Below are 13364 nucleotides of genomic sequence, written 5' to 3' on the forward strand. Positions count from 1 at the left end.
CGTATGAAGCTTTGTATGGAGGAAGTGTCAAACACCATTAAATTGGTTTGAACCAAAAGATCGAGACCTAGTTGGCTTGGATTTGATAAAAGAAATAGAAGAGAAAGTGAAATTTGTCCAGTACAATATTAAGATAGCCTCCGATCTACAAAAGTCTTATGCCGATCTAAAGAGAAAATAGATTGAATTTCAAGTGAGAGACAGGGTATTTCTAAAAGTATCGCCTTGGAAGAAAGTATTGAGATTTGGGTGCAAAGAAAAGTTAAGTCTGAGATTCATTAGACCTTATGAGATTTTGAAAAGGGTTGGACCAGTAGCTTATCTGTTAGCTTTGCCTCCTGATATGAACAAGATTCACAATGTCTTTCACATGTCGATGCTCAGAAGGTACCGATCAGATCCATTCCATATTATCACACCAGAGGAAATAGAGATCCGACCAGATCTGACTTGCGAGGAAAAACTAGTGCGGATTTTGGCTCAAGAAAACAAAGAATAGCGTAACAAGAAGATTCCTCTAGTTAAAGTGCTTTGGGAAAATCATAAAGTCGAGGAGGCTACTTCGGAAAAAGAGGAGGACATGAGGAAGAAATTTCCACACCTCTTCGCATCAGGTACATCTTAAAATTCGATGACAAATTTTCTTAAGGGCGAGAACTGTAATACCCCAAATATCAGGCCAGTGATTATAGTGAAAGGATTTAAAAATTCAGAGGATTAAATTTAATTAATGTAAAGTATAATAATTGATTTAGGAAATTATGTAAGACTAATTCGTAAGAATGGTAGAATAGAAGGACATCTTGGTCCTTTAGAGGAAATGGATTTAAAATTCAATTTATTAAGGATATTTAAATAAGGAAAAATAAGATAAGTCAAAGTGGTTCTCATCTTCTTCCCCGTAGTCTCGTGCCCTCCATAGCCAAGGTAAGGGTTCTTCAACGTTGGTTTTCCTTTTGTTTTTGGGTTGGATTCGAAACCTTAAGTGATATATAGGATTAAGGAGAGTTCAAGGAGGATTGAAACTAAGAGATGAAGGTTTTATTTGAGTTTTAAGAAAATGGGTATTTGGGTGATATAATTAAATATGAGTTTTTATTATGATTTATAAGTAAATTTGACTTGTCAAATAAGTAAATAAGAGATTAGAATCCTTGGAAGTGATTAAAAACATGTATGAAATAGTAGTGTGATTCTTAGTTTGGGTTGTTCTTTGGAGATTTTAGATGCTACAAGATTTATGGAGGATAATTAGTTGGGTTAAGTTTTGATGAGTTTAACAGTATTGTTGGGGGTAAAAGTAAGAGAATTAAATGAAATTTGGGTAAAAATAGAAATGAAAACTGAAAAATCTGGGTAAAGGTATCGGTACTGGAAGAACAATACCGATACTATAGGTTTAAATATGAGGAAAAATGATGAAAAGAATCGATACTGATGCAAGTAGTACCGATATTGTTGTGGGTAACGATACTGAGAGAAACGTATCGATACTATGGATTCCAGAATAAAAAAACGGTATCGATACTAAATGGAGTATCGGTACCATAGTATAGAAATATCGATACCATAGGAGGGGTATTGATGCCAATTAATCTAATATTAAGATAGGATGAAATTTAATAGAATTTGGAAATAATAGAACTTTTGAGTATTATTAGAAGTATAAATGTTAGAAAATATACTAACATTTGTATTTTATGTGTAATTATGGATGCTTCTGTAGATCAAAATCAAGCTCCTGAGTCAAGCAAAAAAAAGGGTAAAGATAAAGTTGTTGATTACTCGGACATCATAAGGCATCCTATTGAGGAATACCAGGTGAGTGCATTTATTTTGTACTTAGATGTTATGATAGGCATAGATGCATTACGCTTAAGGTATGTATTGCAATTATCGAAAGGGCACTATGTGTGCAACCTCACAAAATTCATAATGAGTTTCAGTATTGGCGTTATGGTGCAACCTTAAGAAATTCAAAATAATTTTATGAATTTTCGTATTGGCACTATGTGTGCAACCTAAGAAATTCATAATAAGTTTATGAATTTTCGTATTGGCAATGTGTGTGCAACTTAAGAAATTCATAATAAGTTTATGAATTTTCGTATTAGCACTATGTGTGCAACCTAAGAAATTCATAATAAGGTTATGAATTTCCCTATTGGAACTGTGTGTGCAACTTAAGAAGTTCATAATAAGTTTATGAATTTTCGTATTGGCACTATGTGTGCAACCTAAGAAATTCATAATAAGTTTATGAATTTCCGTATTGGCACTGTGTGTGCAACTTAAGAAGTTCATAATAAGTTTATGAATTTTTGTATTGGCACTATGTGTGCAACCCAACGTAATTCATAATGAGTTTGTGAATTACCGTATCGGCACTACGTGTACGAAAACCACTGAATTTATAATAAGTTGAAATATCAATTTATATTTTGAGATATATGGTATATGTATGTTTTAAAAGAACATTTACCTCACTAAGTGATTACTTAGCGTGTGTTGATTTCATGCATAGGTATTAGCACGAGCGAAGTAAGGACTGCATCTGACATCGCCAATCAAGGGTCACCTCATCAGTAAATGTATGGCAGTTATGTTTACTTTTGATGTTGTTAGTTGGCATGTAATAGAATTATGATAATGCTCTGAAAATTATTTGACTTATGATGATGTAAAATTTAATATGTTCGAACTTTAAGATTTGTTTTCATAATTATAAGTTAATGAACATTTTATTTTTATTAAATAAAAATGTTTTATGATTGAAAAAAATTACTGGTTTTTCAAAAGTGAACTTTTAAAAGTTATGTGACATCTATGACTTGTGTGCAGAAACTTAAAAGGGAATTGGGTGTTACATGAGTGTCCTAATCCTTTTAATATTCAACCTAGTCATTACCATTATTTTAATATTCTCAAGCATGTCGATGATAGGTTTGCATCTTGCTTGCACTATCCATCCACTAAAGGCTTTAACCATGTTATTGTCCACCACATAACATTTGCAAGTCCCATTGAAGTAAGTCTTTGACCAATGCTCCACAAGGGTCTCTAATAGGTAGTTTGAGGAATCATGCCCCAAAGCTTCTAATTTTTTCAGTTATTCATCTAAGTCTTCAACAAAAGTTGCTCTTACCGTGTTCTAGAATTGAACTTTTCTGTTCATCCCTTTCTATTTCTTATGCCAAGATGTATAGATGTGCCTTGCACACATCTTGTGATCTACATCGAGGAATGATTCCCTTAGAACTGGTATAAGGCCATGCAAAAGAACAGTACAAAAATTCATGAGCAGGCAATAAAAAATAAAAAATAGAAAACAATAAGATAAATAATGAAGTTCAACCTTTTGCATGTATGAAATTAATATAAGTACATCAGTATTAGGATTCTCTAGTCAACCATAAGTTTTTGTAGAAACAATCTCCATGATTCTTTTCCTTCTCCTTCAACAACTGCCTATACAACCAAAAAAATCTGATTATTTCTGTCTCTAATAATAGCCACAAGCAGTATTCCTTTCATAAAATATTTGAGAAAGAACCCATCAACACCAATAAAAGGCCTATAACCTTCTTTCCAACCTTGCTTCACTGCATGTAAATAAACATACATCCTATGGAATCTTTCCACTCCATCATTATCTCTATCTACTGGAATTGTAACTATGCTTCCAAGATTAGATTGTAGCGACTCTTCTACATAAGAATCTCCTTCAAAATGGTAGGTCTATCTCTTTAACACATATTTTCTATTGCATAAGCACCAAATTTTATTTGGCACAATTCCTTCAATGTCGATATATTCAATTTTGATTCCATTAATACCCTATCTCTGAATTTCTTCTAAATCATCTTACAAGATAACATTGTGAGCTTATTACTCCTATAACACTTATGCACTGGATAATATGTCTTAACAACAAAGCAATAAAATTGACTATCATGACTAGAAGATGTTCTCCAAGGACAGTCGGCCTTACAACACACCCTTTTCCTTTAGCTTCATTTTTCAAAAACCTCAAATTCATACATTTTGCCACCGAATACTTCTTTAAAACCTCTTTAAATTGATAACATTCTTCAAATCTCATGCCAAGTTCCCATTTTGGGATGTCACAATTTGAATCATATAAGTCATATTGTTCGTGTCCCATAATATGCCCCACAAATATCTGAAGAGTCATCACACTATAACCATATTCTCCTAGTTCAAATAAAGAAAGTAGTCACTCTCATTCCCTCAAGCTTCTCAACCATTTCGTTTACTACATCTTCTTCCACAACATCTTCTTCCACAACATCCTCTCCAATATCTTCATTAACTTCAACTTGTTTCTTCCCCCTTTTTTGTACACATATCAATTTATTTCTGATATTTATAACTTCATCATCTACATCAGATGTTAACTCTATAATACATATGAAACAATCATCATCTTCATCCTCTTCATCAATTTCAGCCCCTAATTCAGTTGCCTCAACAGTATGTTCACCTTCATAATCCTAAAAAACATTAGTAGCAACAACCTATAATTCAACATCCTCAACAATAACTTCAACTTATTTATCAACAGCAACTTCAAATTCTTCATCATCATTAACAACCTCAAATAGCTCCTCAGTGGTGGAAACCTCAAATACCTCTTTAGCATCAACAACCTTAAATACCTATTCAACAAAAACCTCACATGCTACTTCATCAACAACAGAATGCTCAAACACTCTATTTGCCTCTAACCCAAATACACCAGCAGGCCCAATCAGTTCATCATTTGCCTCTACAGCAGCAGGCCCAAAAACTCCATCATTTGCCCTTAACCCATCCACATTCGCATGCCTAAAACTACACAATTTTCTTCTAATTTATCTTCACCAATAGACCTAACAACAACCCCTAACTCCTCACCCACAATTATCACACCATCAACAATCTTATTAACACCCTCAACAACCTTAGTAACTTATTCACAACACATATTGATTTATGGACTCTCCATATCATCATTAATTTTGTGGTCAACATAGATATCTACAATACCATTCTTGAGCAATAAATCTATCACCTGCCTAACAATATCATCAATGTAAATCGACATCAAACTATCACGGTCAAACTTCAAATTAGGTGCCCTTTAGTACACAAATTTGTGTGGTCCATATCCTAAAAGTTCCACATTCCCTAATATATCCCACAGGTATAACACATATGGATCAACTTGAAATTTTCAAGTGGTTCCATTTACATATTCAAACCTCGGACTTGTCTTAAATCTACCATCATGAAAATATTACAACACATAAATATCTTCAAAAACATCACCAAACATAGTACTACATTAGCAAGAAAAAAAATGCTAACATTAGCCATAATCATGTTATAGAAATAAAACATACTATATAAATTGTAAAAGACAAAATTAAAATTAAAAGAAATAACACATGCAATAACACATGTCATGATGTAAAAGACAAAAATAAACTTAAATAACACATGCTAACAAACAAAACTATAAAGAAAAAGATAAATCTACATGAACCACATGCTAACAAACAAAACTATAAAGAAAATATAAATACAAGTACACCACATGCTACCTCAAATCACATTAAATCCTCACATGTTATCACACAGAATCCCAAAGAACATCACACAAATAACAATTAAAAATTAGTAAAAACTCTTAAACTAAACAATATGTTATAGAAACAATATATTATATAAACAACTATAATTGAAACAATATATTAAACCGTGAAAATTCTTACACTAATATATAATATATCAATACTGCTATTATAGAAGCAATATATTAAATTGTAAAAACTTACACTAAAACAGCAAACACAATACATTATAGAAACAACTAAGTCAAACATCGATAATGTTAATGCAAACAGAACCAGCATAATGGCAAACACAGCATCCTATTACATAAACAATAAAACCAAGTAAATAAGGATTTCACAGGGGGGAAATAAAATATATGTATAATAAAACAATAGAAAAAATTATTATTACAGAAAAAAAACTATGGTAAACAAAACCCCAAAATGACTTAAAGAATAAAGATCTCACCCCTTTGTTGTTATATACCTTCCACCAATGTTCCCCTGTGAGAACAAAAATAGAAGATGAAAATTAAACATAACACTAAAAAAATGATTTTCGAAACAAACACTCAAAGTAAAGGATTCTTATCGATTTATGCTGCAATGATCCTCTATACAGTTTTCAATTTTAACAAAAGGTTTTTCAAATAAAAGTGTAATTTAAAAATGGATTTTGATTCTGGGTTTTTCGACTGACGAAGGAATCATGCATGGTTTTTCCGACTGAAGAAGGAAGAAATGTTGGTTTTTCATTTTGGGTTTTCAAAGTTTGCAAACTCTGGTTGGTTTTTTCGATTAGTTTCTTTTCTTTTTACTCAAAGAAATATGGTTTTTCCAGGGATGAAGAGGTTTTAGAAATCGACGATTCAGTTTTTGAAGAACAAATTGCATGATTTATTTTTTGGTTGTTGAAGAAGAAACTGAATGATTCATTTTTGTTTTGGATTTGGTCTATTTGATTCAAAGATTTTTCTGACGATTAGATTCAAATTCTTGGGATTTTTTTATTCCAAAAAACCATTTCACTTTTGTTTTTCAAAAACAATGAATTAGTGCATGTTAAGATCAATGATTCCGTTTAGGTTTCCGGTGTAAAAAAATTTTTTTTTTTAATTACTTACTTTCCACCTCAGTTGATATAAACCCACTCAATTCTCAGTCAACATTAAACGGAGGGAGCTGGTCTGCTTGATGTGTCATGTCAATAGAAATTAACGGATTCATTTGTCAATGACAAAAAATGTTGGTTTAAGGTTTACATTGAGTTATTTTTTTGAGTTTTAAGGTCATACTGAGAGAGAAAAATAGAATGAGAATCATTTTTTTAAAAAAGTGTAGGGACCTCGAGTGCTTTTTTGCCAAAAAATCAAGAGCCATTTAAAAACTATTGAAAACTTATGTATTGATATGTTGATTTGATATATTGATCGGTTAATCTGATTTTAAAATTTAATTATTGGATTTATTTTTTTTTTTCAGATAATTCGGATTAAATATCCAAAAAAATTGGATAATCAAATCAAATATGGATCACCTAAAATCTAAGTTTGGGTTATCCAAAAATCCTATAAAAATAGGCTTTGAAAAGTTTAAATAGACTTAGCCCAATAAATAATCCATTAAAATACTAACCCAACCGATCATCCCTTGTAAAAAGCTCCAAAGATCTAGGAAGGATTTTTCGCATTGGTAAGGTTTCTGCATGACTGATTCTGTTCAACCGACCGGTGCCACCGATATTGTTTCATCCCAGGTCCTTGAGAGATCGGGTTCCTCAATGGCAATCAAAGATCAACGTGTGTCTAAGAAGATCCAGAGCGAGGGCATAAGGGGAGGTTTTAAAGACCACATGGAAGTAGGGTTTGGTACTCATGTTGAAGCAACCAGTGAGGCTAACACAGACGTGACCGGGTGGGCTGTACATCCACATACTCTGATTGTAGATGGGCAAAAACATACTTACGAGAAGATGGCGTTCAAATTAAAGACAATGTAACGGTAGATCGAAGTGGTCCATATCTTATTATTTTGTTTTCCGATCTCATACATAAATCGATAGATCATAACATGAGCCATACCGTTATCATAAGATTGCTGGATAAATCCATCGGTATAGGGCACTCTGGAATAAAGCAAAAGCTATGTGGTAACCCCAGAGAAGGTTTCTGCTGGTTGATCTTGATAATAGCTACTATCTTGTTTGTTTCAAAGATGAAAACTATTATACGAAGGTATTAATGGATTGTCCATGGATGATCTTCGGTAGCTATCTCACAGTGCATCCATGGAGTCGAGAGTTCACGACATAGGAAAACCACCCCTCAAAAATTATTGTTTGGACACGGCTACCGGAACTACCATACAGCTATTATACAAAGTCTTTGTTTCACCTACTTGCTGCTGAGCGAGGTAGGGTAATCAAGATTTATTATAATACGACAGAAGGTGAGCGGGGAAAATTTGCAAGAAATGCAGTGGTGGCTGACCTCAACAAACCACTACTCCCATGAATAGGCATTGATGACTTTATAAAAAAAAACTGGAATATGAAGGCCTCCTGAATATTTGCTTCAAGTGCGGAGTCTATGGCCACTCACAAGCAGGTTGTGGTTTACATAAGGAGTCAAATAATACAGTGGGGGACATCCCATTACAACCAATTGAGAATACTGGTGGAGAGGATACGGAACTAGTAAATGAACTATACGGTCTATGGATGATAATTACAAATAGAATGAGAAGACAAAGGAAAAGAAGTGAACCAATCAAAAGTACGAACCAAGACACTGTCAAAACTAACAGCACGCGATTTGCAGCCCTCAATTTTATATCTAAAGATAATCTGAACTTTGTTAATTCGCAAGATGAAAACCCACATGGTACCGAGGAAAATAAGAATAATGTGGTCACACAACAAAACAATGGGAAAAAGGTGATTGTCCAGGCAAATGATACTAAAAAACAACATGCACTTTGTAAGAAAGAACATGGGAACAAAGGTCCCACAGATAATATTACACCGATAATAATTGTATTAAAAAGCAAAGAATCCACTATGGAAAAGACAGACCTGGCATGGGGATCTAATGGAAAAGGAGCTGGTCACAACTTCCAAATGAACTCGACGGTGGGGGAGAAATCACCACAAGTAGTAGCTAGGGAATGAGGAAAAAAAGGGAACAACACATGGCTGTCATGATAATGAAAGATACACCAGGACGAAATTTTCAAATTAAAGAAAGAAACGCGAATGGAAAATCATCATAATGACGACGGACAAAAGATGACAATGTAAAAGGTTTGAGAGTAAAAAAATCATTGCACCATAAACCACCGACCAGACCTAAATTATCAGATTGGGTGCAATCTTCAACGAATGAGATAGATAAAGTCATGCATGTCCTCAACATCTTACAAGGAACTAGTTTGGATGACCCGAGTGACCATGGAGATGAGAATATTCGGGAGGAAAACACGCCAGGGGTGAGTGGAGGACACCCAAACCACAATTAAATTTTTATTATGGTTAACTGCCTCTTTTGAAGTAGCCAAGGTGTGGCCAGCCCTAGTTGTTGAAGGTATTTCAGACAGATCATGCGAGAATATAAGCCTTTTATGGTTGCATTTATGGAAACAAGAGTGAGTGGGTCTAAAGAGGACTCGGTGATACGACAACTAGGATTTTCAAATTCCTTTCAAGTGGAGGAGAGAGGGTTCAACGGTAGGATTTGGTTGCTTTGGAAAAGTATGACCAACATCAAAATTATTCATGTGTCCAGCCAATTTATTCACTTTGAAATCAGTGGTAAAGAACTGCCGAAGAAAGCATTTGTTATAATCGTATACGCAAGCCCATAACTCTCAATCCGCAAGCATTTATGGACGTAATTGAAGAAACTTAACCCTAGAGATTGACATTCGTAGGTACTTGGGGGTGACTTCAATGTGTTGCTAAACCAAGGAGAAAACAATTTCGGGGGGGGGGGGGGGTGTTGGAAGATCTGAAATTAGTAAAAGCTTCTCAGACTTCGTCTTTAATAATGGCCACATTGATCTGGGCTACTACAGTATGTCGTTTACTTGGTCAATGGGATAGTTACACCAAAGACTAGACCGATGCTTGGGGAATGATAGCCGGCTTTCAGAATTTTCATAATCTATAATATTGCACTTGGATAGAATGGGCTTAGACCATAGACCAGTGCTACTAAGAACTAAGAAGAAGGATGTAGAACCTCATTGCAAACCTTTTCGATTTGTTTTCTTGTGGTAGCAACATCCTGAATTTAAAGACATGCTCTGGTCAACATGGGACATAGAGGTGATACGTGGACCAAAATATAGCAACTATGAACAAAACTTGAAGAATGGAATCGAAATGTATTTGAGTCAATCAGAAAAAGAAAACAAAATTTACTTGCTCGATTAATGGGAATTGAACGTGCTTAACTACACACAAACTCAGATTTTTTGCAGAAGTTTGAAGTGTTGCGGAATACGTCTATCAAATTGAGCAAAATCGCAACTGATAATTTGAGAAAATAAAAATGAAGATAAAGAAAACACAAATTTTGCGTGGAAAACCCCTAAATAATATAGGATAAAAACCACAGGCAACGGTAGAAGAATTTTACTATGAGAAAATAGGAATTACAATTTCTCTCGATCTAACAAGGAGAACAATGACAATTCTCTCTTGAAAAAAAGAAAAAACAACTCTCAAGAAAACTCTCTAATTTCTCTAGTATTGGGAGAAAGCTAGAATGATTTGGAAGCTAAATGGGTTAGGGTATTTATAGTTGAAGTTTAAGGACTAATCTTATAAATATCCTAAAGTATAGGGACTAAATTTGTAATTTTCCCATACAAAAAATCAACAAAATCTGTTGCCTAATTTTCGGTGCCCCCATTGTTGAAAATTTCATTTTTTTCAACAATTTCAGCATTCGGTGTTGACTTTCAACAATCTCCCACTTGAATATTTAATTGGAATAATCATATCTTCACACCATTATTTCTACCTTATACCATCATGTTGCTTACGTTTCTGACAGGCCACAAGAGGATCGACACCAAGTAAATTTATCAGTATACCCCAAGAATTTGCATTTCCTTGATTTTGGATCCAACTTTGAAATTTCTTGGGAGTTGTACATCAGGTACACAATACTTCCAAATACATGGAGGTTTGAATAATCAGTTGGTTTACCAGTCCACATCTCCATTGGTGTCTTCAGCTCTATTGCAGTTGATGGAGCTCGATTCACCAAATAATAGGAGGTATTGACTGCTTCTGCCCAAAATGATTTTTCTAGGCCTGCAGCTCTCAACATTGCTCTTGTTCTTTCTAACAAGGTTTTGTTCATCCGCTCTGCCACTCCATTTTGTTGAGGAGTGTTCGTTGAAGATACTAATTTTTTACCCATTTTTTTATTGTTATTATAATTATTATTTTATTTATTATTATTATTATTAAAATTATTATTATTACAAACAAGCTAAAATCGGGGCCCAATTACAAATCTGGAAGCCCAACCAGATGGCCCAACTGAAACCCTAAACTAATTTGGGGTTTCAACTAGGGTTTTCTAAACCCTAGCTCCCAGCCGCCTCAATCTTCCAGAAGGCCAGCCGCCGCCTCTGCTCAGCCGCCACCTCCACGTTGACGCTTCAGCTGCTGCCACGTCGCCGTCGTTGCCACGACACCAAAGGAGAATTCCAGAACGCCAGATGGCATCCCACGACCATCCCTACGGCACCAGCCTAGCTTTGGTGACTCACCGAGGCTTACATTCTTTAACCAGTCCGAAGAGGAGCACCGAGGTGGCTATAAAAGCCACCGTTCCCTGCAAGAAAGAGACAAGAGATAGCAACGACGAGAAAAAAGAGAGCCACGCAGAAGAGAAGGGGAACAGCAAAGGAGAACATAGAAGCAACGAGAACACATCAAACATCAACAATCGAAAATAAAAACAGAGAAGAGAAGAACTTACCCCCGAGATACCAAATGTCACCGGAAACTTTTGTAAACCGAGGTAAACCTTCGGTTTTTGTTTAGATCTACGTCTATTGAAAGAGTTTTAGGAGAAAAAGAAACTAGATTTTGGTTTAGGGGAAACAGAGGATCGATTTAGGCTATTTTTCCAAACTCCAGCCACCGTGACTGGTGGTCGGCGGCGGGAATCGGAGCCGAAGCATGGTGGCCGTCCGGTGACCTTATCCCTCCGATGAGGGAATTTGTAGAGAGAAGGCAGAGCTTCTCTCTCTTTAGAGAGAGAAACAAAACAAGGAAACGAGGGAGACCGACCATTTTAGGCCAGTTTTTGGGCTTAAAAACCCCTCCCCGAACGACGTCGTTTTGGGGGAGGGGTCTGTGTGTAATTTGGTAAAGTGTAAAACCCTTTCCGCAACCCTTCTAAGTTTGTAATGTTCTCAATTTAGTCACTGAAATTAATTTTAATATGTTTTAATACAGTCTTCTAACTTTATTAATTTATAATTTAGTCCCTGCCAGTATTTATATATTTTAGGATAAATACTTTATTTAGTCCCTGGTAATTTTAATTACTTTTATTTTGATCCCTAATAATTAATTAGGTCAAACTACACTAGTAATACATATATTTTTAATAATTCGAATTAGGTATGCAAATTTTAATATTTTACATTTAATAACTGATGTTTTATATAATTTTATTTTAGTCCCTAAATTAATAAATTGATAAAATAACATATCTAATCCCTGTATTTTTAAATAATTAATTAGGTATTTAATTTTATTAGATTATAATTTAGTCCCTAAGATTAATATTTTCATTTATTTTACAAGCTTTATTTACTTTTTACATTTTAATACTATGTTTTAATTTTACTAATAATATTTTACTTTCATATATTTATGATTATATATTTATCATTAGTATTACTATTATTATTTATTTATGTCAATATATATATAAATAATATTTATCTAAGTCTTATAAATATATGTAAATAATATTTATTTATTTTATGAAAATCCTATTTATAAATTTAATATATTATTTTTAAATCATTTCAATCATATTTTAATATATATTTATCAATATTAAGTAAGGACAGTCTTAAAGCAACTAGATGTCCATTTTCTGATATTTTCTAAAAAAAAATATTTTAATATATAAATTTGTTTTTATATTATTTTCTATTAAAATTTAATTATTTTTTAATATTAAGAAAATAGTTGTCTTAAAGCATCTAGAAGCCCTTTTCTGATATTTCTAAATAAATAAATATCTTGTTTAATAAAATATATATATTAATATATTATCTTAAAATTATATTAATAAACTTTACAGAATTATGAATTAAATATATTTTTGAACTTTTAAATTTTCAATAATAGAGACAATTTATAATTAATAAGTACCAATTTTGGGCGTTGCAGGGGTGCTAATCCTTCCCTAAACGTAACCGACCACAAATCCCTTTTTATTTCTAAAAAGAACGAATTTTTGGTTAAACGCAGATCAGTTTATCTTTTAACTGATGTTTTCTTAAAAAACTCTTTTAAAAGGTAATTTTTAGGTATTTGATCTACCTAACCCAAAAAGGTCAATGGCGACTCCCAAAACATTTTTAAATCAAAATCATTTTTTATCCACATTATTTTTCCCGCCAAGTAAAAATTTCGTACCCGGGCAAAAACCGGTTACGACAGCTTGGCGACTCCGCTGGGGACTGTCAAACTTTAAAATTAATTAT

Source organism: Hibiscus syriacus, unplaced genomic scaffold (genome assembly GCF_006381635.1).
Source record: "Hibiscus syriacus cultivar Baekdansim isolate YM2019G1 unplaced genomic scaffold, ASM638163v2 tig00014175_pilon, whole genome shotgun sequence".
Lineage (NCBI taxonomy): Eukaryota > Viridiplantae > Streptophyta > Magnoliopsida > Malvales > Malvaceae > Hibiscus > Hibiscus syriacus.